Source organism: Euprymna scolopes, chromosome 1 (genome assembly GCF_053919585.1).
Source record: "Euprymna scolopes isolate OS-2025 chromosome 1, ASM5391958v1, whole genome shotgun sequence".
Lineage (NCBI taxonomy): Eukaryota > Metazoa > Mollusca > Cephalopoda > Sepiida > Sepiolidae > Euprymna > Euprymna scolopes.
This window is the reverse complement of record NC_136482.1, coordinates 12556563-12583971: the sequence shown is the minus strand read 5'-3', so window position 1 is coordinate 12583971 and position 27409 is coordinate 12556563. Positions and strand designations below refer to the sequence as shown.

The window sequence follows — 27409 nt, the reverse complement described above, 5'->3', positions numbered from 1 at the left end:
AGTACAGTCAGGGAATCAGGAAACGGAGGGAATTCCAAAGTTTAGCAAAATTTTACTGCTTCTCAGTTTAGTCAGTTTATGTCGAGGAGGCACCAGTGCTATGTTCGTTGGAGCACATTCCCTTAAGATTCTTACAAAACAAGCATAATGATGCAACATTGCAGAGATGAGTCAAGGGTTGGAGCTTATTTGACAGTGTTGGATTTATTAGATTGGAGATTCGTTTCAGACTCTGTCAAACGGGGATAAACTAATGGTTGATGCACTGGCCCATTAAAGTTATATACAATGCAGTTGTGGCACTATTTCTTTATGCCACTGTTTCCAACTCCACAGCATGACCGGGTGGTTATTTGGCCATGTGCGTAGAGATACAAAGAAACGCCTTCCAATAATTCCCTTTCCTAGAGCTCTCTCTCTTTCCTGCACGACCACCATGAAGTGAAGACGAATATTCTGTCTCTCCGTAAATGGGGGGGGGGGAGCACCCTCTCCCTCAATACTAGTTAGGTTAGTTAGCTTTGAAAAGCCGATTATCCAGTTTTTTAATTGTTAAAGATTTTGTTATATATATTTTGTAAAATAAATAGTTAAGATTTCTCATATATATTACAATTGTGTCGCGTGTCGTCTTTCTTGTGTCTGCTATAAATATCTCCATACATGTCTTAAGTCGAAAGGCGGCCCTGAGGACAAAGAGATGAAGATTCCCACCAGAATTCCACCAGGGTGAAGAGATCATCTTGAGAGAAGAAAGGAGCCACACCCACATCCAACATCTCAGGTATGATTTTCTTCTTGCTACACAGACCCTAATGACTGGCCCATCTTCATATCTTCATGAGACCGCTTTAAGACATTTACTATAACACGTCTGTCGGTCACACCTCAGTGACCGGCTGATAGTGGTATACAGTGATGAGATATGGGTTAGAGCTTGGTTGACAGTGTGGAGCCTATTAGATTGGAGACTCTTTTTTGAATCCTGTCTAATAGAGAAAAAACAAAAAAACAAACAAAAAACTAGTGGTCGATGCCCCAGACCATATATGACAACAATGTTCCATGCATGGGTTAATTGGGGCTTTTTAGAGATATACGATAATGTCAATATATGTAAGTATTTTTCTAGCACAATGAAAGGAGCCCACCTTTTTGGCAGCAACCTTGGCAATGTCTTCTATGTATTTATTAAATTCATATTACCTATAAATGTTAGAGCAAGGAATTTGAATGATGAGCTCTTAGAGTGTCAACCGGTGAATGGAAAAATTTTTTCAGGTTTCATTTTATTGAAAATTTCTTCAGTGTTTTCATCTGCTCACCTTTAAACAGAATTATCACTGAAATGGACAAATTTATTTCAGATGATATTTTATTTATGAAAATCGTCTCAGATAAGACACAAAGCCATTTGATGCAAGTAGCTAACAGGAACGAAAGTTGATTGTCACAAAAAAGACAAATACAAACAAACAAACAAACAAAAACAGGAGATCCCTACTAGCCTTATTCTTAAAAAGATCAAGGTTATAGGTAGGAGGAAAACTGTTAAAATGTTTTTGATTATAATGGAGGGTAGATATTTAATTGCCGCCCACCATAGCAATATGTGACACAAGGTCAGAAAGTAGGATACAACCAAGCTCCCATAAAGGTGGGGCACTCTTGCCTCGACAAAAATTGCCAGAGCATTCCCGTCAGCACTCCCCGGTCAGGGCGCCTCAGGCGACAAGCAATAAACTTGCTCCACCCGAATGCCATATGCCAAGGCCTGGGAGGGTGGATCTCCTGGGTACATTTAAAAGCGATAAAATCGTGCATAAAATTTAACAAAGCGTTGTGGCTCATTAGTAAAACACTAGACTGCTGATAGTATGGTTGTGAGTTCAATCCTTGAAGGATAATCCATGCTGATGACAGGTATTGTCCAGAAACACGTGTCCATAGATATATTTTATGCATGTAAAAATATCGAAATAAAATATTTAATAATAATAAAAAGCGTATGACACCAAAATAAAGAGGAAATAATCTCTCTCTCTCCTTTCCACTATTTCGGAAGCAGAAATTAAATACAAAAACTAAGTAACGGTTTTTTTTTTTTAGTTTGCATACTTTTATTTAAGGGAAATTAGAGTCTCTCAGATGACATCTAATACCGATAGACTCTAATTTCCACGCAAGTACGCAAACTAAAAGAAATCTAATGGATTCTCTGATTCAATACACAAAAGATAGGTCTCAATACAGACCTCGGCCCTCTAAAACCATATATTTCCAAAAAAATAAATAATTTACATAATCACCTACACCTACATATATGCAAATACATAAACTTGTCCAATTCTATTTTGATTTCAATATGTATGTTACATCTTTTTTTTTCAGCAGTCACATATACCATTTTGTTTTGATTTTTTAAATTATTATTGTTTACTCACTAAGAGTAGTCACACAGGCCATCATCAAAAACTTCTCTTTGAGAACAACTTATGCCATTCTCTGGAGTCTAAGTGACAACACGTCTTCCCAGTACTCTCCACCTCTTTTGCTAACCATAGCAATGGGGAAAGAGGTGGCTGGTTACTTTTAATGCATCTAAAACCAAGCTTCTATCTTTACATCATCAACGCTCTGATGCCCGTCTGGCATCAATTGAAATGAACGGCTCTCGTCTTGGGGAGGCTTCATGTTTTGACAAGCTTCTCGGCTCCACCTTTATTCTCAATCTGAAATGGAACACATATATCAAATCCATTGCCAAGGTCGCTGGAAAAATGGTGGGACCCTTCTATCGATCCAGTAGATATCTCTCTTCTGATGCAATTCTCTACCTATATAAAAGCCAAGTACGGCCAACGATGGAGTACTTTTGCCACGTCTGAACAAGAGATGCTAGAAGCAGCTTATCCTGCCTTGACAGAGTTCAAAATAAACTTTGTAGCTTTGTGGGGGGGTGCCCTTTTCTCTTCCCTGCAACCTCTTTTCCACAGAAGAGACGTTACGAGCATGTCCCTGCTTTATCGTTATTTTCATGGCAAGTGCTCAGCTGAGCTTCAATCTATGGTCCCCTCACCACCAAACTTTCACGAAAAACACTCGTCTAGCCAAAACCACTATCAATAATTTTCCACACTTTTTATCTGTGCCTAAACCTTAAATGTAGATTCCATGAACAAAGCTTCTTTCTTAGAACTGCACACCTGTAGAACTCTCTTCCGTTTGCCTGCTTTCCATCTGACTACAATTTGATTGTCTTCAAGTCCAATGTAAACAAGTTCTTGATGAACCGTCCTAAGTAATCCAAGTTACAAATTTCCCACTAATTATGTTTACTACGCTATAATCACATTGACTAATTTATACCAATTAACCCTTATCCTCAAGTGGTCTCCGGGCCTTGAGAAGTGGTGATTCCTGTGTAAAAATAAAATTAATTTGCATTATCATAACAGCCGCTTACCATTGATTTTTTGATGGCGGCAACCATACTAGAATTTGGGTGGCAATAAGCCTCCCCAAGGTCCCAGTCCTCTTTGCACTCATCCAGTGGAGGTCTGGCTAGTACTTTCTCTCCTCAGTCTTTCCATCTTCCTTAACCCTCCTCATTTATTTGGTGTGGCGTCAGTTTTTGGTCTCACACACACACACACACACACACACACACACACACACACACACACACACACAAAGGAGGGGAGAAGGTAGGGCACAGGGGGATTTATCAACAATTATACAGTTTCAATTTTTATGTTTCCATGTGATGCTTTTTTTGTGTTTTATATCTGTAGCATTTTCTGTATGTCCAATTTGTGCGTGTAACCCATGTGTGTTAGTCTCTGCATTCAAGAGTTTTTCTTAATATTTCAGCCGTTTGCTGTTATCCATCGTATCTTATCAGCCATCCCCCTGATTCCAATTTCTCCCATTTTTTTCAAAGTTTTTCAGTATTGTTCCTAGTGCTCCTATTGTTAGTGATGTCATCCTGACTTTTTTCATCTTCCTTATTCCTTTGAGCTCTCTGGCCAGTTCAGTGTATTTGCTCCACTTCTCTGTCTCTTTGATCTTCACTCTATGATCTGCTGGTACAGCAAAATCTACAATCTGGCAGGTCTTTTCATTTTTGTTAACTATTATGATATCCGGTCTTCTTGCTTGGATGGGCTTATCTGTTTGTATAGCCATGTCCCATAGAATCTTATGACTTTCATTTTCAAGTACTGCGGCCAGTTTGTGCTTGTACCATTTGGTTGTGTGTTTAAGATTCAGTTCTCTGCATAATTGCCAGTGTACTGACTTTCCCACTTGATAGTGTCTATTCTTATATTCTTTTTAGGCTAGTTTGCTGCATTCACTTATTATGTGTTTTTTTACTTCGTCTCTTTGTCCACAGACTTTGAATTTACTATTTTTTTGTGTATTGCTGATCCTGGCTTTGATGTTGTTGGTACTAATTGTGTTATCTTGTGCGGCTTTTATTAGAGATTCTGTTTCACTGTTAAGGTTTCCTTTTTGTAGCGAAATCCAAGTGTTTTCGTTAGTCTCATCTTTTGTAACCCTTATGAATCGTCCGTGTAGTTGTTTCTCTTCCTATTTTTCTTTCCTCGACTTATTCCTCATGTCTTCTTTTTCTGTCTTGTTTGTTTTTTCAGTGCCTTTTGCTGCAGTAATTATTATTGGCTCACATGGAGCTTTCACACAAGTCAACAAACGATTTGATTGATAATCTGTGGTGTTCTCTGGAAGCTGAGTGGCAACGTCTCCCCAGACTTTCAGCTCACTCCACCTCCTTCGATAGCATTTGCAAATAAATTTGCATCATCACAACAGCCTCTTACCATTGATTTCTCGCTGGCAGTGGCCCTTGGTTTATACTGGAATTTGAGTAGCACTAAGCCTCCCTAATTATTATTATTATTATTATTATTATTATTATTATTATTATTATTATTATTATTATTATTATCATACTTAACCTCCTATTTACACTATTTATATTGTTATACCGATTATCATTATTATTATTATTGTTGTTATTATTATTGTCATAATTAACCTTCTTTTTACACTATTTGTATCGTTATGGCTATTATACAATTATTACTCATATTTAATATATCCATTTATCTATATTTATTTATATTTATTTATGCATCTTTAGCTTCATATCTCTACTGGTCCACTCATTTTATTTTGTGTATGTGTATGAATATGGATTAGTATATTTGTTTGATAATATGAGTATATACATATGCACCTATATGTATATGTGCATATGTATATATATATATGTAAATGTATATGTATGTATATGTCTGGTCGTCGTCGTCGTCGTCATCATCATCCTATTTACACTATTTATATTGTTATACCTATTATACAATTATTATTATTATTATTATTTGATATTATTATTATTGGGTATATGTATGTATATGTATGCGTATATGTATGCATATATATATATGTGCGTGCCATTGATTTCTTGCTGAGAGTGACCATTGGTCTTCACTGGAATTTGGGTGGCAATAAACCTTTCCAACGTCCCAGTCCACTCTGAACAAATCCAGTGGAGGTCTTGTAAGTGCTTTCACTCCTCGGTCTTTCCATCCTCCTTGACCCTTCCACATTTTTGGAGGGAAGTGAGGAGGAGGAGAGGATTATGGGGAGGGAGGGTAAGGGAGATGAGAAGGGAAGAGGAGAGAGATAGGAAGAGGAGGGAGATGTGAAGAGGAAAGAGTAGTCAGTCTACAACTTCGTAACTTCAGTTTTCTTGATTTGATTTTTGTTTATTTCTCTTGTATTTTCTATATGTCTAGTTGGCGATTGTCATTCTTGTAGATTTATTCAAGATTCAAGGGTTTTCTTTAAGATTTTCGGTGTTTCCAGTATTACTGCCTATTGCATAGTCTGAGCTTTTCCCTTGATTTCGATTCAGTCTTGTTTCCAAGTTCTTTGGAATTTATATATATTATTCCTTAATTGGAATTCATTTTTTTGAGATGAGCATTATATGTTAATTTTTATTTTTTATTTCGGACTATTAATCTCATCTTTATTTATATATATTATTCCTTAATTGGAATTCATTTTTTTGAGATGAGCATTATATGTTAATTTTTATTTTTTATTTCGGACTATTAGTCTCATCTTTATTTATATATATTATTCCTTAATTGGAATTCATTTTTTTGAGATGAGCATTATATGTTAATTTTTATTTTTTATTTCGGACTATTAGTCTCATCTTTATTTATATATATTATTCCTTAATTGGAATTCATTTTTTTGAGATGAGCATTATATGTTAATTTTTATTTTTTATTTCGGACTATTAATCTCATCTTTATTAGTTGTTGTTTTTGGATCTCTTTATTGGTTCACATCGTTTCGGCCAACTTCCTCTGGCCTTCGTCAGGTGGTAACCGCGACGGATAGGAACTTCGAATCTCCTAACTGCATTATCAGCCATCTAATAATAATAATTTAATAAAGATGAGACTAATAGTCCGAAATAAAAAATAAAAATTAACATATAATGCTCATCTCAAAAAAATGAATTCCAATTAAGGAATAATATATATAAATAAAGATGAGACTAATAGTCCGAAATAAAAAATAAAAATTAACATATAATGCTCATCTCAAAAAAATGAATTCCAATTAAGGAATAATATATATATATACCAATCGGTACGGACCCAACTATGGAAGATCAGATAATAAATAAACGTGGATTTATAAGATCAAAGAATCCAACCTTGATCGCCCTTCGGGGCCCGTGGCGCAGTTGATAGAGACGTTGAATCTCTATGGTTCCAGGTGAACATTGTCTGAAGATAGCGGTTTCAATCCTACCCAAAGCGTGCCAGAGGTTAATTAGTCAAAAATGTAGTGAGACGACAACAACTACGGATGGCAGTGATGGCTGAGAATGCAGTTAGGAGATTCGAAGTTCCTATCTGTCGCGGTTACCACCTGACGAAGGCCAGAGGAAGTTGGCCGAAACGTTGTGAACCAATAAAAAGATCCAAAAACAACAACTAATAAAGATGAGACTAATAGTCCGAAATAAAAAATAAAAATTCTTTGGAATTGTTCCTAATGCTCCTACAATTATTGGTATTTTGTTGATTTTATTAAGGCTCCATATTCCTTTTAGTTCTCTGGCTAGTTCCGCATATTTGTTTTGCTTTACTGTCTCTTTGCTCTTCACCCTATGGACTGCTGAGACGGCAAAATTTACAATTTGACAGGTTCTTTTTTTCTTGTTGATTCTTATGACGTCTGGTCTTCTGGCTTGGATGGGTTTATCTGTTTGTATTTCCATATCCCAAAGTATTTTGTGGTTTTCATTTTCCAGTATAGTCCCCAGCTTGTGTTTGAACCATTTGTCTGCGTGTTTAAGATGCAATCGTCTGTATAACTCTCAATGCACTGCCTTTCCCATGCGGTCGTATCTGTCCTTGTATTCTTTTTGGACTAATTTGCTGTATTCGCTTATTATGTGGTTTATCATTTCATCTTTTTGTCCACAAAGTCTACATTTACTGTGTTTTGTCAATTTTAGCTTTGATGTGTTTCGTTCTAATCACGCTGTCCTGTGCAGCTCTCAGTAGAGATTCTGTTTCTCTGTTCATGTGTCTTTCCCTTAAATCACATAAACACCTTTTCCAGGTGTTTATGTGATTCTCTTCTTTTATCATTCTTATGAATCGTCTAAGTAGTGCTTTCTTTTCCCACTTTTCGTTTCTTGTGTTTTGGTTTTTAGTTTTTTCATATCTTGTGTTGTTCTCCCTGACGGTGTCTCTGCTCATGTACTTTTCCAAGTCTTTTTTTGTGCTTTCTATGTAGTCTTCTATATTTATTAATCCTCTTCCCCTCTGTTCCTTTTCACATAGAGTCGATTGGTATTGTCTTTTGGGATTAATGCATTATGATTCCTCATTAGTTTCCTAGTCCTCTGATCAAGATGCTCAAGTTCCTCTTTGGCCAAGCCTATGAATGGTCCGGAATACCTTATTAACAATACTGCCCAGGTGTTTATTCCTTTAATTAGATTTCTACTGTATGGATTTGTTTCTATTTTTCTTGTTCTTCTCAAGTACTCTTCTCCAATCTTCTTTCATTTCTGTAGATTTGATGGTGTCTGCTTCCAAGACACCTAAATATTTGTCAATGTCTTCAAGCGTCATCATCTCCTCTTGATTGGGCAATTCAATACGCTCTAGTATCTTTTGTCTTCCCCTTTTAATCTCCAGTATGGCACACTTTTCCATCCTAAATTCCATTCCATTATCCTGGCTGAATATTCTGGTTGTGTTTATCGGCTTTTCTAGAACATTTTTGTTTTTTGCAGACAGTTTCAGATCATCCATGTACACGAGGTGGTGTATTCTCTGTTCTGTGCCGGCAAAATTGTATCCGGCATTACATTTTTTTAAGTACGTAGTTGAATGGTGTCATGGCTATGACAAACAGTAGTGGTGATAGCGAGTTTACTTGGAAGAAACCTCTCTGTATTCTTATTTCAGTCAGGTGTTGTCCTTCAGCTGTCAATTCCAATCTCCATGTTTCCATTGCTTTTTTAATAATATTAATAATTTTGTCGGATTTTTTGTACATTTTTAGGCATTCAATTATCCACGCTTGTGGGATTCTGTCATAGGCTTTCTTGTAATCGATCCATGCCATGGCCATGTTCTTTTTCCTGCTTTTAGTATATTTCAAGATATTTTGGTCTATGTATAACAGCTTGCATGCCTCTCTTTTTCCTTTCCAGCATCCTTTTTGTTCATCGGGCAGTAGTCCATGAGTATTAAGGGGGGAATAGATCTGTTCACTCAGTTGTGAAGTTAAAATTTTCTACATGGTCAGTAAGCAGGTTATTGGCCTATAACTGTTTGGTGTCGTCCGCTTTTCATCATATTTTTGTATCAATGTAGTTCTTCCTTTGGTCATCCATTCTGGTACTTCTGTTTTGCAGATACATCTTCTCAGACTATCATGTGGTGTCATGAATTTTTTGAACCAATATACATTGTGGTCTGGTGTTTTCCAATTTGCCATTTTCCTTAAGGTCGTCTTGAGTGTTTCTTCATTAATTTTCGTTTTTTTTCTATTATTCAATTTTCTGAAGTTCATTCTTCATGTCGTTCACCCATTTGGCGTTTCTGTTGTGATCATGAGGTTGTCCCCATATCTGATTCCAGAAGTGATTTGTTTCTGTTAAATTAGATTGTTTCGTTTTTATTATTCCTTCATTCATGTTTTGGTAGAATTGTCTCTCATTGGTTTCAAAGTTCCTATTTTGTCTTTATTGTTCTGATTTATATTGTCTCAGTCTTCCTTTTTTTGCTATTTTTTGTTTTAGTTCTTCATGATTCTTATTGAGTTTTTCCTTCTGTGCCAGATTTTCCCTTTTCTGCAGATTTCTGTTCTCTTTCATTCTATTTATGGATTTGACTTTTTTTCTAAGTTTGGTGATCTGACTTTCCAGTCTTATTTCCCATCCAGGTTTTGTAGATTCTTTGTTTTGGTTATGTTTCAGTTCTTAGTTTCATACTGACCGATTTGGCACCAGCATTTATTAAGTTTTTTAGATCTGTGATGGCATCAGGAATGTATGGGAGGAATCTGTTCACCTTTTCTGTTTTTCATTTTAATTTCTTGTTTTGTTGATTTCTTAGCGATGGTAGTTTTGTTTTTGTTATGGGATCGAATGGTAATAAGAACGGAGGAACACATGACTTTTAGGAAAACACATGTATTCACACGTATTACAGGCACAATCGGGTTGAGCGATACCGTTCCTCAATGGTGGGGAGTATGCATACGACCTGCTTGGTCGCATACCAAACTCTGACTCCCGAGCACCGTTACTCGATACCGGAAGTGACGTCACCAAAGGAAGTGACGCCATGAGATAGTCCATTAATCCCATTTTTATCCTCTTCAGTGAATTCTGTGGTTTGCCTTTTCACTTCAGAGTTGATAGTTTGATAATTTTCTACCTACGGGTTTTCACTAATGACCATTCCTTGATCTGTTGTACTCACTATCTTTTGTTGGATTTCTGTTCAAGTTCTGACAACCATCCCCTCTTGAGGATCTGTCTGGTTTAGTCTACAATCCCTTGTTCAGTTGCTGGGTAGTCAGTAGATGTGTCCCACAGGTTTTTCATCTGGATTGCTTCAGTAGTAACATTCCATCACCAGTCTGTTGTCTTTTGTAGTCCACTTCTTCCTTTGATGATTCGGTTTGCTTTTCTGTCTGTATGTGTTTTCTTGTATTTTTGTCTGAAAGCAGGAGGAGCTACTTACCTGGTTTTTACCTGTGACCTTGTTCCTGAAATTAGATAGAGACTTTTTTTTCTTGGAGGTATTCTGTCGAAAAATAAATTTGTACATGTAAATTTCTGATTTACAGTTTTTATTTATATTTATGCTATTAAGCTCTACTTCTCACTGTTGTATCGAGCTTTTTTATTTGGTTGAAATAATATAAACATTAATATGTTTATTGGACTGAAGCTTACTTTTGCATTTACCTAGTAAATTTCCCCTATTAATTACATGATTATATATATATATATATATATATATATATATATATATATATATATATATATATATATTCTCCTCTGAAGAGTTGGTAGACATCATCGAAACCCTATAGGATAAGAAGTTATTTCTAATGTATTCTTTGTCTTACATAGAATAATAAAAATCTTTGATATGAAACTCAAACAGTTCACGTTGCTTGAATATCGAGCAATTCTTATTTAGGTGGGATAATACTTATAGAATATTACTACTACTAATATGTTGTAAATCTTATAATCACACGTTTCCATACCAGCTGATTATTGGATAATTTTATTCTGAAGTATATATATATATATATATATATATATATATATATATATAACTACTTCATTTACTCACATAAAATTAATATACGAAAGTATAGATTTATGCGTAAACTTTAAGTATTTACTTTAAAAGTGCTCAATACGTAAGTAGAGCTAGTTAGTAATTTATAAAATATATATGGCGATTAAGCTACACTGAATATTCGGCGTTTCATCCACTCTAGGATTCGTCAGGTTTATGCGCGAATTCTGTGGTTGTTTATCGTTTTTATTTGGTCCTCTTCTGTTGAGGATTTTATAAACAACCACAGAATTCGCGCATAAGCCTGACGAATCCTAGAGTGGATGAAACGCCGAATATTCAATGTAGCTTAATCGCCATATATATTTTATAAATTACTATATATATATATATATATATATATATATATATATATATATATATATATATATATATATATATATATATATATATATATATATACACACATAAGTAGAAAAAGTCAAGACATTGTAGAATTAAATTTACAATATTTTATTCAAAACAAGGAATACGAAATAAAGGTGAAAGGTTCCTTATTCCATGGAGTTTCAAAGAAAGGCTCTTCTCCCCAGAGGAAAAAAGTTAGAAAAAGGTGCGTATAGATAAATATCTATTTTTGCTGATTTGTTCAATTTTTGAAAACACTCGAGAAAGAAAAGTTGAAAGAAAAATAAAAAGTTTATAGATAAAATGAAAGGAAATACGCAACAGAATCCAATATATATGATTGTAAATATTCAGTGATGTTCATAAGTTCGCAATAGGTGGGGCGTGGGGCGGTTAGTGAATCCAAAAAAGAGTTCCGTAAGATATCCTTTGGAATCTCTTGTAAAAATGAATAATTGATTTGATAAAATTCGTTTTTCAAAGGAATATGCAAATTAGTTAACCTTTATGAAGTTGCTCGCGTATCGATGACTGAGTATATTAAGATGTTTGTTCTGTTCCGGTGCTACACTTAACTTCATTTGTCGTTGGTCCATGTAGGGAAATTTTTATTTTTGCCTATTTCCAGAGTGCTTCTTTTGGGGTGCTACCCTCATACACATTAAAAACGACCTTGTGTCACATCTTGCTCTCGTAGGGAAGCAAATAAGTACTAAAGTGTAGTATCTGTTCTGATACTACACTCAATCGATTATCTTTATGATTACTGTTTTCACTCCACTTCCGGTTGTCCCTCCCCCATGGTAAAAGTGATTTTTCTAAATAATAACATCATTATTATTAAGTAGTCCATGTTAGGGCAACCTTTCTATACTAAGGTAATTTTTATTTTTGCCTACTTCCAGAGTGCCCCCTTTTGGGGAGCTGGTTTTCCCCCCACATTAAAAACGACCTTGTGTCACATTTTTCTATCGAAGGGAAGCATAATAAATACCAATAGAAAAGTAGGCTTTTAACATCAATGTCAGTGCGACAAAAAAACTCAACTTTGTGTATATATATATATATATATATATATATATATATATATATATATGTGTGTGTGTGTGTGTGTGTGTGTGTGTGTATGTGTTCCGGTAATGTATTCTCTTTCTTAGCTCATCTTCAAATGCGCGGTATATTTCTAAAAGTGCGTGTGAAAAATGAACGACACCTATCCGTGCGTTGCTATAACTGGGCAGGTTTACAGACCTGGCCAGACTGAGTAAAAAACCGCTCTACTGAGCGCGATTATTATTTGCGGTGCGTTCACAGAGGACGCGACACTTCTCACTCAATCGGGGTGGATAATCAGAAGGAGTTGCCTACCGGTAAAGAGAGTTTAGAAATTTGGGGTTATTGGAGAAAGAGAAAGAGAGAGAGAGAGAGAGAAGAAAAAAGGATACACATAATACATAAATCAAACTAAAGCAAAGGTTTATTAAAAAAAAGAAAAAGCAACAAAAACAAGTAACCAGCAAAAAAAAAAAAAAAAAATCCAAAAACTAAACAAAAAACAAAGAAAACAAAAAACAAAACAAAGCAAAAGCATCAAAAGATACCCCCCCAAACAAACAAACAAACAAACAAACAAACAAACAAACAAACAAACAAACAAACAAACCTCTTAAAAACAACGAAGTTACAAAACTATTATGTAGAGAGATATAAACCTATTTGATAATATGTCATCTACAGAAGACTATTTCGCTGTATCACAGCTCTTTGGTGCGGCTAGACTAGCAGTAGCACCCATTCCGATCGAAGAATCGAAACTTCAACCATTTAGTTGATGGTTCTACTCACTGAGCTATGGGTTCGGCGCTCGTAAATGATAGACGTACTTGATGTTGCACTAGAATCATTTTAATTTCATTTTTATTTATTTGATTCTTAAAAAGAAACTATGCCATTTTTTTTTTTTATCAAATCATTATTATTAACAATTGGTTTTAATAAACTATATCAATAGTTGAAACAATATTGTTATAATGCTATGATTATTTTTAAAACTAATATTATTTTAATCCTTATTTATAGATTTATTTGATGCAAATCGCTTCCAAAAATGTCCAACTAGTTTTAAATGACTTCCTATTCGACAGTTTCAATGCTTCCAAATTCTTTTCAAATTTCGAAGGGATACAAAGTAAGTCATTCTTTTTCTTTTCTACTATTAAACATGTTAAAATGACCGATGAAACCGAAGTGCATTCTGATGGATACAATTTCGTAACGAAATGATTTTTTGAAAATAGAATTTCGTAATCAAATTATTTTCTTGAATAGAATTTTAAAAAGAATCTGTTTTATTTTGTGTTGCTGACTTTTTGATTTCACGAAATATTTGTCTAATAGTAAACAAAAAATTGTGTTGTTATCAAAGTTACGTTGATGCGAGAAATACACCGACACATGATATTGTCTTCATATAAAGATAAATATAAATTGGGGTTGAATCTAATATTTTTATGGAAAGTGCTCGAGACAAGGCATGAAGCCATTTGATGTAAACATCTAAAAAAGAAAAAAATTCGCCAAGGTTAAAAACTTAGCGATAAATGTCAGATGGATAGATTCCAACCCAGAAAACAACAATCCCCCCCCCCCCATGTAAAAAAAAAAAAATCATGCAAACTGACTAAACAGTTCGACTTTTAAGAAGAAAATCATTTTTTAAGCGATTAATGATGATTCATAAGGCATTACATCATAAATCTAGTAAGTATTATTGAGTTTTCTCCCTTTATGTTTTGCTTTTTTTCCCAAAAATAGCGGGCGAGACATCCACTCATCAAATGTGAGTTTTTTTTTAAATTTAAAAACAAAACCACCCCGTCACGTGATTTCTCAATCCACGACGCCAAGTGTAATTAAAACAAACAAAAAAAAAAGCAACAACAAAAATAACTAAAATTTATACAAACAAATGATTAATGACAAGACATGCAAACAAATGAAATAGAAAGAACCAAAAACTGGAGGTGAAACCATAAGTCAAATAAACCAATATAAGCCAACAAAAAGAAAGCAAAGAAAAAAAGTCAAAAAAGAAGAAGAAAAAAGCAACAAACAATACAAAAAACAAAAATAAACAAACAAAAAAGCAAACAAACAAACCCAAAACCCACCAAACGAAACTCTACATCAAACTTGGAAGAATTAAAAAGTAAGTTACATTTTCTCATTTTTTTTCTTTTCTTGCAAGGGACTACTAATTGGGATTATGTCTACAGGAGTACTATGTGGGGAGTTGAGCAGCAAGATATCCGTTCACGTTACATTTAAACTTCTGCATGTCAGTACAATCAGAGAAGCAGGAAATAGGGAGGGTATTCCAAAGTCCAGCAGTCCAAGAGAAGAATATAATAGAGTAGAAGGCTTTCCAGCATCAAGGGACTGCAACAGTGGAGAGGTGGAATTTTGCTGCTTGTCTAGTTGGGGATATTTACATCGAGGGGCCACAAGTGCTATGAGTTCGTCAGAGCGATGATTTGTCAATGCCTCTGTTCAGTCTTGAAAGACAATGGATATCCTTTGTAAAATTACTGTGCGTGTAATCTAATTAATCCCACTTTATTAACTAAGCTCCAGGTCCTGTCACATCGCCGCAATGTTGCATCGTTGTGTCTGTTTTACAAATATTTTAATAGAATGTGTTCTGATGAACTCGTTTCACTTGTACTCCCTCGACATACATATCCTGACAAACCTGCTTAGCAATAAGATCTCACCCCTTCACTGTTGTGATATCCCTAAATGCCAGAAAGCTTTCTATTCTAATAGTTTCTTCCTTCGAACATCTAAACTTTGGAATTCCCTTCCTGCTGCCTGCTTCCCTGCCTGTAATGATATGCAGAAGTTTAAATGTCAGATAAACAAATATCTTGTTAATCTTTCCTAGACATTACCCCAAATAGTAGTCCCTTACGTCCAAATGGCGATATGCTTTGTACGGAGTTAACGTGAATAATAATAATAATAATAAAAAATGTGAGACAAGGGTTGTGCAGTCCAACCACATCTCTCCTGAATCGGCACTGCTTGAGTCCAGTGGCAAGGAAAAATCCAGGACGACTGTAAACAATGCCGAGATAAGCAGAGAGCATATACAGCGCCTGGAATTCCCAAATGGTCACCCATTTTTAGAACTGACCAGGCTCAACGTTGCTTAACTTGTCAATGTGATTGTGTCGTATATGGTGAGTAAAATTCTATCAAAGTACTTGTAAAACAAGCACAGGGGTGCAAGACTGCTGTGATGAGACAGAGGTTAGAGTTTAGCCGATAGTGCAGGATCTAGAACCTATAAGTGTTCTCCATCTCTTCTTGTGAATAACTTAGTCTAATAATACTGAACTAGTAGTGATAATGTGGATATAGGCGTAGAATGTAAACTATGAATTTAAAATAACTTCAATAAAAATATCAAATGTACAATAAAAAAAAAGTTACTTTTCTATCATATATTACCTGGCTCATATTTTTTGTTGTGTTTTTAAGTAGTTTTAAATGCTTTTTAATTCAACGCAAATATTCACATTTTACGACTTGGAAAATGCTTGTAAAACATTTCTATTGGATATACTCTTGCTTCTTCTGCTATCTTACATCATTAGTCATGGGACGATTCCAATTTTTTTTCTGATTCCGATACAATTAGCGATTCTGTTCTAAATTCCCAATTCCGATTCTTTAAAAATTTCTATTTTTTAAATTACTGTATAAAACCTCGTGTAATGTCCGTATTTATTTTTGTAAAACATAAAAATACACTTGGGAGTGGGGCGTATATTACACGAGTCAATCTTTCTAAATATTTTTCTCAAATATTTTCCTCATAATTGATTAATATTTCCTTTAAAACAAAGTCGATTTCCAGTAGTTCGTCCTTCATTCTATTTGAATTTTTTTTAATGAAAACGACATTGAAAATAATCGACGATTGGTATGCAAAATAAGAAGACAGTGTAGAAACAGAATAGTTAACACCCCCCTTCACATGTTAAGAAAGATTTTCTAAATAATAATGTTACTATTAAGAAAACCATTCTTAACATAAGAATATCGAGCAGTTTGTGACTTCCTTCTGTCTTAGAATGTTTATATTTTTTATCCTAAATATAAAGATACGGTCGGTTATTAGATAGATTTTTTTACTGTAAAAAGTACGAATACATGGGAGGGGGGGGGAGGTATTTTCTAACACTAAAAGTAATAACAAAGACTTATACTAAGTACATGTTCTTAGGAATCTTTTTCTTTGTGTGAGCGTGGATCATTTACGTCTGTTGTTTTTTTATGTAGTTGTGATAGTACACCTTGTCCCCCCCCCCCCGCACAATCCTGATGGGAGTCAAACACTATCTCTGTGACAGAACCACAAGTAAAACAATTCTGGGCCCGGTGTTGCCACAAACGTCACACCATGAAATATGCCACCTATAAATAATATGCAACATGGGACCCAGAAAAAAGATCTGGGTTTCATGAACGGCAAGTGCTCCCTCGGTGGCCAGCATGGGGGACTCACCCACCTTCTAATTTCAGCTACAAGAATATCAACAGACCCTGAGGAGGTAAGTATGTCCTCTAATGTTAGGTGTCAAAATAATACCAACGAAATACAGAGCAGCCAAACTAAGTATAAAAAAACAAAAGCTCAAAGGAAGAGATGGACAACAAAAGGGAAACACATGAAAGAGGGCATGCAGCAAATCGAAGAAGCGACAGAGAATGAAATCAACAAGGAAACTCTACAAAAAATGGCAAACTGGAGAGCACCAGGCCATGACGGAATACATGCCTATTGGTTTAAAAATTCACAACACTACATGAAAGACCGAAAAAGATGTATCCAAGAATCACAAGCACCAGAATGGATGATTAAAGGTAAAACCATTTTGGTGCAAAGAGATGCAGAGAAAGGAACCACAGCAACTACAAGTCTATTACATGTTTACCTACAATGTGGGAAATACTAACAGCACAACTGAGAGAACAAATTTATCAGTCTCTTCATAATTGCGGACTTCTTCCTGAGGAACAAAAAGGATGCCAAAAAAGAAAAAGAGAAACACATGTTATACATAGACCAAAGGATTCTGAAGGAGGTAAAAAGTAGGAAAAAGAACATGGCCATGGCATGGATCATCGACAAGAAAGCGAATGATAGAATCCTGCAAACATGGATAATTGAATGCATGAGGATGTACAAAATACCAAGCAAGATTATGAATTTAATAGAAAATGCAACAAAAACATGGAAACTTGAACTGACAGCTGATGGACGATACATTATTTTTTTTTTACAAGGTAGTCACCACTTATCAAGGCCCGGAAGCCACTCAGCGATAAGGGTTATTGTAAGTACAGTACGTTAGTGTGGAGATTTAATAAAGTGTCTACTTAAGGGGGCGGTTTATCAGGAATTTGTTTATGTTGGACTTGAATCATACAGGTTGTAGTCAGGTGGGAAGCAGGCAGACGGAACAAAGTTCCACAGGCGTGCAGTTCTAAGAAAGAAGCTTTGTTCATGGAATGTACGTTTTTATTTAGGCATAGATAAAGAATGGGGAAAGTTTTTGACAGTGGATTCAGCTAGACGGGTGTTTCTCGTGAAAGATTGGCGAGGGGGGACCAGAGATTGGAGCTCAGACGAGCACCTGCCATGGAAATAACGATAAAACAAAGATAGGCTTGCAACAAAGATTAAAATACAAAGAGGTATCTTCCAAAGTAATTCCTCTATCACGACTAATATTCATTATAGCTATGATGCCCCTTAAATAACATACTAAGAAAATGCCAAGCCAGATACAAGTTCACCAATACAGATGAAAAAATGAACGACAATGTACACGGATGACCTGAAGTTATTTGCAAAAATCAAGGAGGAATTAGAGACACTAATAAACACAACCAGAATCTTCAGTCAAGATATCTGAATGGAATTCGGTATGGAAAAGTGTGCACATGAGAAGGGGAAAACTGGAAACAACGGAAGGTATGATACTACCCAACCAAACGGAGATGTAAGCGCTAGATGAACATAATAGCTACAAATATTTGGGTGTTCTGGAAGAAGTCACTGTCAAAAGAACAGAAATGAACGAGAAAATTGGAAAGGAATACCTCAAAATCTGTTGCCAGGGACGCTGGGAAAATGGTGGGATCCTTCTACCGCTCCAGAAGATATCTCACTAGTAATGCAATTCTCTATCTGTATAAAAGCCAAGTACGTCCAAGGATGGAGTACTGATGCAACATCTGGGCAGGAACTGCTAAAAACAACCTATTCTGCCTTGACAGAGTTCAAAATAGATTTCGTGGTTTAGTGGGGGATGCCCTTTTCTCTTCCCTGCAACCTCTCTCCCACAGAAGAGACGTTGCGAGCCTGTCTTTGCTTTATCGTTATTTCCATGGCAGGTGCTCGTCTGAGCTCCAATCCCTCGCCCCCCCCCTCGCCAATCTTTCACGAGAAACATCCGTCTGGCTGAAACTACTGTCAATAATTTTCCCGACTCTTTATCTGTGCCTAAATCCAAACGTAGATTCCATAAGCAAAGCTTCTTTCTTAGAACTGCACGGCTGTGGAACTCTCTGCCGCTTGCCTGTTTCCCACCTGACTACAACTTGGACGTCTTCAAGTCCAACATAAACAAACTCCTGACAAACCACCCCCTTAAGTAAGACACTCTATCAAAACCTTCAATACTAATGATTACTACAATACTATCTCATTGATTACTGTACACGCAATAACCCTTATCCCTGAGTGGCCTTCGGGCCTTGATAAGTGGTGACCCCCATGTAAAAAAAAAAAAAAAAAAACTCAGAAGAACAAGAAAACTTCTCGAAATGAAACGATATAGTAGGAATCTAATTAAAGGTATAAACACATGGGCAGTTTCACTTGTAAGATACTCTATCTGGACCATTTAAAGGCTGGGCCAAAGAAGAACTAAGGCAACTTGACCAGAAGACCAGGGAACGCGTGTCAATGCACAATGCATTACATCCAACGGATGATACTCACCGACTCTATGTGAAAAGGAAAAATGGTGGAAGAGGGCTGCATAAATGACACAAGGAAAGAATTAGAAAAATATATAATGCAGAACACTGAAAAAAAATAATTACTGCAGCAAAAGACACTGAAAAATCAAACAAAACAGAAACAGAAGAAACAAGGGATTAAATAAGAAAAGAAAAATGGGAAGAGAAAAAACTACATGGACGATTCATAAGGATGACAAAAAAATGAGACTAATGAAAACACTTGGACATGGCTACAAAAAGGAAACCTTAACAGGGAAACTGAATCCCTAATAAGAACCGCACAAGATAACAGAATTAGAACCAACTACATCAAACCAAAGATCGACAAGACACAAGAAAACAACAAATGCAGGCTCTGAAGACAATGAGATAAAACAATAAACCACATAATAAGCAAATGCAGTAAAGTAACCCAAAAAGAATATAAGAATAGACACGATCAAGTGGGAAAGTCAGTACACTGGGAATTTTGCAGACAACTGCATCTTGAACATCCAAACAAATGGTACAAGCACAAACCGGCAGTACTTGAAAATGAAAGTCACAAAATCCTATGGGGCATGGATGTACAAACGGATAAACCCATCCAAGCAAGACAACCGGATGTCATAATAGTTTACAAGAAGGAAAAGACCTGCCAGATTGTAGATTTTGCTGTCCAGCAGATCATAGAGTGAAGATCAAAGAGATAGAGGAGTGGAGCAAATACACGGAACTGGCCAGAGAGCTCAAAGGGATATGGAAGATGAAAAAAGTCAGGATGACATCACTTATAACAGATAAAAGATACGATGGATAATAGTAATGCAAATTGCTAAAATATTAAGGAAAATCATCGAATGCAGAGACTAATTACACATGAACTACAGACACAAACTGAACGTGCAGAAAATGCTACAAATGTAAAACACAAAGGTGAATTTCATGGAATCATAAAAACTGTAAATTTAAAAGATTTCTTTTTTTTTTTGTGTGTCACCAAAAAGTGACACCACACCAAAGCGAGGAGGGCCAAGGAGGATGGAAAGACCAAGGAGAGAAAGCACCAGCCAACGAGAAATCGATGGTAAGCGGCTGCTACAATAATGCAAATTCATCTGCAATGGTTATCGACAGAAGTGGAGAGTACTGGAAATCTGGAAAGACTTGTTGTCACGCAGACTCCAGAGAATGCCACAAGTTGTATTCAAAGAGTAATCTTTGATGATGGCCTGTGTGACTACTCCTAGAGAGTAACTACTACTAATAATGACGATAGTATTACTACTGCTAATAATAATGCCAAATTTGATTTGTAGATTAACACCTACGAACCCCCCTCCCCATAAGATTCTAAATTTTTAGGTGATTATGTGTGAACACCTTGAAAAAATTGAAGAAATTATCTCAGCTTGTTTCTTTTTTTTTTTGTCAATTTCCAAGAATTTTTGTTGTATTATTAGAATTCGGCAACTTATGCTAATTCATCCAAAAATAAAAATGTGATTCTAGATTTTTCAGTCTATTACATGAAAACAGCCTGAAAAACCTAGCGGTAAAAATAAAATAAAACAAATCGTCATATTATTTAATTATTGAAATGTGTAGTGGACTGGTGGTATATTATATATATCCCCCAGTCGTACAAAATAGGAAAATTGAATTGAATTGAGAAAGAAACGAACAACGCGTTAAATTGAAATAAACGAACTAGAATTTATTTCATGAAGAAACAAATAAAAGAAAGGGTACAGCACGTGTTTAGTTTGGTGTGCGTCTTTCGTTGTTAGCTGGTGAGAAGGAAAGTCTATTGTTGTAGAGAGAGAGAGAGAGAGAGAGTGAGGAAGTCAATTCAGGCCATGGAGAGAAAAAGCATGTAAGGTGTACGTACTGTCTGTTGGCTCTTGCTCCACACATAGTAGCAGGGGACATGAAGTGCACCCTGAAAGTAGTGGTAAGTCCGTCGACCGGTCAGGTCGGGAGCCGAATCGAAAAGAAGGAAACAGCTCAAGTCTCTTGCTTTTGTAGTTGTTTCTGGGCGTTCTTCGCGCATGTGTGGATTTCCTTTAAAGGGAAGTGATGTTGCCCATGTGTGCGTACGTGTGCACGTATGTGTGCGTACATGTGTGTACGTTAGCGTGTGTATGTATGCACATAAATGTGAGTGTATGCACGTGAACGTGAATATATGTACGCGTGTGTACGTGTGTGCATATGTTTGTGTGCGCATATGTGTATGACAAGAAAAGTGGCTTGAAATGTGAACGCGTGTGTTTGTGTGCAAATCCTTTGAGATGAGTAATTTGTATATTTATTTGCGAACTGTTATCCTCATTTTCATCATTGTTGTTTCACGACGCGTCGGCCAACTATTCTTCTAACCTTCGTCAGGTGGTTAACTGCGATGGCATAGAAATTCCAAGTCTCTTCACTGTATTCTCGGTAATTACTGCTTTCCATAGTTGTTGTCATCTCACCACGTTTTGGCCAACTAATCCTCTGGCCGGTTTTGGGTAGGATTGAAACTGTTATCTTCAGACAATACTCACCTGGAACCGTAAAGATTCAAAGCTTCTATCCACTACACCACGTGGCAGTGTTGATAGAAGCGTTAAATCTCTTCAGTTCCAAGTGAGCATTGTCTGAAGATAGTTGTCCAAAACGTGGTAAGACGACAACAACTATGAAAGGCAGTAATTACTGAGGATACATTTAAAAGACTCAGCATTCCCATCCTGTTGCAGTTAATCACCTGATAAATGTTAGCCGAAACATTGTGAAACACTAACTATAAAGATGAGGATAACAGTCCACAAATAAATAAATAAATAAATAAATAAATAGTCGGCTTTGCATATAAAGTTAATGTAAAATGATCACTGTTTTGGAGCAAAACAGCATTTTAAAGATATGTCATCAACTTTGTTCTAAATCTTGGTCATGTTAATGTTCCTAATCGAACTTTAGTATAGAATATGTCATCGTGAATGTCATACAAAACACACACCTCCTTCCTAGTACTAACCCTAAGTCTGGGGATGATAGCAATTACGAGTAGTTTTATGACATTGCCAATTGAACTCAGGGTTAGTAGTATTAAATTTGGTTAAATGCCCTAGAAATTAGAATGGTCCAGATATGGAGGATAATTTTACGCTGAATTTATATACGTAACTGAGGTAAAAAAAGTGTTTTGTCCAGTAAATTCCCTCGCTGGAAAACAATAAATAAAAGGAAAAAAAAAAAGCAAAAAAAAAAAAAAAGCACAAAAACAAAAGAACAATTAAAAAGGGAGGAAATAAAAACTAGACCGAGAAAGTAAATGAAGTCCAAATTTAATGAGAAGAATAAAAGGCCGTTATTTTTGTTTCCCAAAGCAAAGGTTTAAATTAACCTTAGCTAACAATTACAAAATAAAACATAAAACATACAATATATACAAAAAGAAAAACATACATAAAAAGGGGGATTTCTAATTAAGAGACAATACTTGAAACGAGTTTTATCGACTGGAGCGACACAGATAAATTTATTGCCTAAACGAGAACAGTAAAATAAAGAAAGAATGAGAAAAGTTTTCGCTTTGCTGCTCAAAATAAAAAAATAAATAAAACAATCTTACTTGAAAATAAAGCAAACTTAATTAAAACACCTCGTCTTGGGGAGGCCTCATGTTTTGACAAGCTTCTGGGCTTGACCTTTACTCCTAATCTGAAATGGAACGCATACATTAAATCTGTTGCCAAGGTTACTGGAAAAATTGTCGGATCCTTCTATCGATCCAGTAGATATCTCACTACTGATGCAATTCTCTATCTATATAAGAGCCAGGTACGTCCTAGGATGGAGTAATGTTGCCACATCTAGGCAGGAGCTGCTAGAAAGGTCTTTGATAGAGTTCAAAATAGACTTCATAGCCTCATAGGGGATGCCCTTTTCTCTTCCCAGCAACCTCTTTCTTACAGAAGAGATGTTGCGAGTTTGTCTCTGCTTTATCTTTATTTTCATGGCAAGTGCTCGGCTGAACAATCTATAGTCCCCCCTCGCCAAACTTTCACAAGAAACACCTGTCTAGCAGAAAACACTATCACTGATTTCCCCCACTCTTTATCTGTGCCTAAACGTAGATTCTATGAGAAAAGAACTGCACGCCTATGGAATTGTCTTCCGTTTTCCTGCTTTCCAGCTGACTACAATATGGTTGTCTTCAAGTCTAACGTAAACAAGTTTTTGATGGGCCGTTCCATATAAATCAACAAATTTACCGAATTTCCATTACTAATGATTACTATATTGTCCAATTTCTACTGTACAATCTTTAACACTTATCCTCGAGTGGTCTCTGGGCCTTGATAAGTGGTGATGTCTATGTAAAAAAACCAAAAAAAACCCCAAAAACATCTTTTAAAAAAGTTTTTCGTCAAGGGAGGGTGTTTTTACTATTCTAACTAATATTTGGGGTAGTAATTACAAAATTAAAGTTTAGAAAGTTTATATTAAAGGCAAAATATAAATCAACTAACGCAAAAGTATTGGATTACATTGATTTAATATTTGGTTGCATAGCCTTTATTGCGTTCAACAGATTCCATCGCTTTCTATAATTGCACACATGTTTTTTTTGCAAAGATATGCAGGTATTTTGTGCCATTCTTCTTTGCAGAACTGTTCTAGTTGTTGAAGATTTTGTGGATTTTCTTGTGAACATTGATCTTCAATATTTTCCACAAATTTTAAATTGGGTTGAGGTCTAGAGACTGATTGGGCCAAATAAGAACGTCAATTCCGTTATTTCTAAGCCAATCTTTGGTTAGTTTGGCAGTATGCTTGGGATCATTGTCCTGCTGAAACACGAAATTGCTATTATGTCCCAACAAATCAGCAGATTTCGAGAGGTTTTTCTCCAAAATCTTCCTGTACATACGTCCATTCATTCTACCATTGATGATTTCTAGGTCACCGGTACCTTTGGATGAAAAACACCCCCATACTATAATCGAACCACCGCCAAACTTTACCGTAGGAATGGTATTCTTTTTGTTATATGCGGTGTCATTTTTACGCCATACACGTGTTGCTGTGTTTCTTCCAAAGATTTCGATTTTCGTTTCGTCTGACCAGATGACCTTGTTCCAAAATTCTTGGGGTTGTTCCCCATATGTTTTAACATAATTCAAACGTGATCTGATATGTTTAAGCTTCAATAATGGAACCTTTCTTGGGGACCTTGATACAAAACCTGCACGATTTAGAACTCTATTGATTGTATCCTTGCTCAAATTAATCCCGGTTTCTCTGAGGTCGATTTGAATTTCACCACGACTAAGAAAAAGATATTTTGTACCTTTCTGCTTACACACCTTGATTTTTTTTTCGTTTAATTTCCTTGGCCGACCACATCTTGGAAGATTTGCAACAGCCTCACCAGGGGGTTTAAACTTTCTAATAATGTTTCCAACTGTACTGAGTGGTAGATTAAGTTCCCTTGATATTATTCGATATCCTTTTCCTTTTTTGTGCTTATCAATGATTTTTGACGAATGTCTATTGACAACTCTTTAGTTTTAGGCATTTTTATAAATGAACTGGTTGACTTTGAAGGAGTGAGCCCAAACTGGACGAATTTTATAAAATTATTTTAATATAAAGCTCTCTGATTGGTCAGTGATAACTCGTTTGCATTATTGTAACACGCTAAGCAAAAGTCATTTAAATTTATTTCAAAAAAATAATTTTTTAAAAATGTATCCAATACTTTTGCGTTTGTTAATTCATATTTTTCTTTAAATATAAACTTTCTAAACTTTAATTTTGTAATTACTACTCCAAATATAATTTAGAATAGTAATAGGAATATACTGACCAAATTTTAGGTTTGAACCCTAATTAAAGTTATGACGAAAAATGTAATGTAACCAATACATTTGCGTGGCACTATATATTACAATACAATATACAAATTATAATTAATTTTTACAATTAAAACTAGACAATAGGCTCTTCAAAACTAACTAACCTACCCTAACTAGTGTTGAGGGAGCCCCCCCCCCCCTCATTTACGGAGAGACAGAAATATGCGTGCTCACCTCATGACGGTCCGGACAAAAAGAGGTCGATAGAAAAAAGGAAATTATGGGGCTGCATATCTGTGTATTCCTTCGCCTACGGCCAAATCACCACCTGGCCATGCACGGGGAGGATGCGTAAGCAACTACCAAAACCATGGCACTACGATATAGTGCCACAGTATTACTTAAATAAAGTTTTTCTGGCTTCTAATAAAGGAAGTTACATTCGCCTTTTATTAAAATTCAGAAATTGTATTTTGCATAACAAATCAATTTTTGAATTAATTTGAATTTGAAGAGATATATACGACGAATGTTAAAAAACGATATTAATGTATATTAAGACACACAAGTTAATGTTTAGGCAAGATCAAACGAGTTAAGACAAAATCTAAAAGTGTAGAACAGATGCAGTGACTCAAAGTCAGAACAAGTTTCTATTTGCAAATAACAGTGATTTTTTCCCGTTTTAGCCGTGATGGGATTCGATCGCAAGCATTTGGACAAAAGAAAATGGAAGAAAGAGCAATAAAGAAAGAAGTACATGGATTTTTAAGACAGCTTTCCTAAATAGCACATTTGACAAAGAAAACCCAAGGGAGAGAAATTGAAGTTTAAAAGTTTGCTTTTGTTTTAGAGAACATCATGTTTGAATATATTAATTCATTTTTGAGATGAGTATTATATATATTAATTTTATTTTTATTTCGGACTATTATTTTCATCTTTATTAGTTGTTGATTTTTGACGAAGTTTCGGCCAACCATTCTGGATGGCAGTGATTGCTGAGAATGCAGTTAGGAGATTTGAAGTTCCTATCCGTCACGGTTACCGCCTGACGAAGGCCAGAGGAATAGTTGACCGAAACGTCGTGAAAAAACAGCAACTAATAAAGATGGGAATAATAGTCCGAAATAGAAATAAAATTAATATATATAATACTCATCTCAAAAATGAATTCATATATACCAATCGGTATGGACCTGACTATGGAAAATCAGATAATAAATAAACGTGGAATTATAAGATAAAAAAATCCAATGTTGATCGCCCTTCGGGGCCCGTGGCGCAGTTGATAAAGACGTTGAATCTCTACGGTTCCGGATAACAATGTTTGAAGATAGTGGTTTCAATCCTACCCTTACTTGGCCAAAACGTGGTGAGACGACAACAACTACGGATGGCAGTAATTGCTGAGAATGCAGTTAGGAGATCGAAGTTCCTATCCGTCACGGTTACCACCTGACGAAGGCTAGAGGAATAGTTGGCCGAAACGTCGTGAAAAAACAACAACTAATAAAGATGAGAATAATAGTCCGAAATAAAAATAAAATTAATTTTTATGTTTGAAATACTAAGAAATCAAATGGAATAAAAGAAAAACGACCCCCCTAAAAAAAACAAAAACAAAAAAAAAAACAAAAAAAAACAAAAAAAACAAAAAAACAAAACGAAAAGATAAAAATATAATAAAATGAAATAAAGTAAAATAAGATAAATAATAAAAATAAATATAGATGAGGACTTATCGCTAAGCAACGCGGAGATACTGTCCCGACGTATTTCTCTTTCGGATCTTGGTACCCAAAAGAACGAGACTACACTTAAAAGACCTGATCTTTGTGTAGGGGTGATATGAATAGAAATATGGACATATTTATAGTAGATACAAGCATATACAAATTGTAGATATTAAGTATGTTACTTAAAGTTTTTCTGGCTTCTGACATTTAAAGATAAAATACCCCTTTCATTAGAATTTGGAGATATATTTTTTATAACAATGAGTATCAGCTCAATTTTTTAATTAATTTAAATTAGAAGAAATGGTCTGAGCTAAAGTTAAAAAATACAATATTAGTGTATCTTTGGATTCAAAGATGGTGGTAAAGTGAGATTAAAGGGGTTCAAAGAAGTTTAGATAATGTTTAAAAGCGTAGAAATATATGCAGTGAT

The 27409-nt window shown here is 35.4% G+C and overlaps 1 protein-coding gene across 2 annotated transcripts in view; it reads left to right on the top strand.

Moving 5' to 3' along the window:
* Positions 1 to 443: 443 nt before the first annotated feature.
* The window catches only part of LOC145279107 (uncharacterized), a 178576-nt gene continuing 151610 nt past the window's right edge, over positions 444 to 27409 (top strand). Inside the window, exon 1 of one of the 2 annotated variants that reach the window (XM_080130710.1) lies at positions 444 to 784. The gene's annotated coding sequence lies outside the window, so the exon portion shown is untranslated. Of the gene's footprint in view, positions 785 to 12458; positions 14515 to 27409 lie in introns of those variants that run through there. The other variant, XM_080130704.1, reaches the window with a different exon arrangement.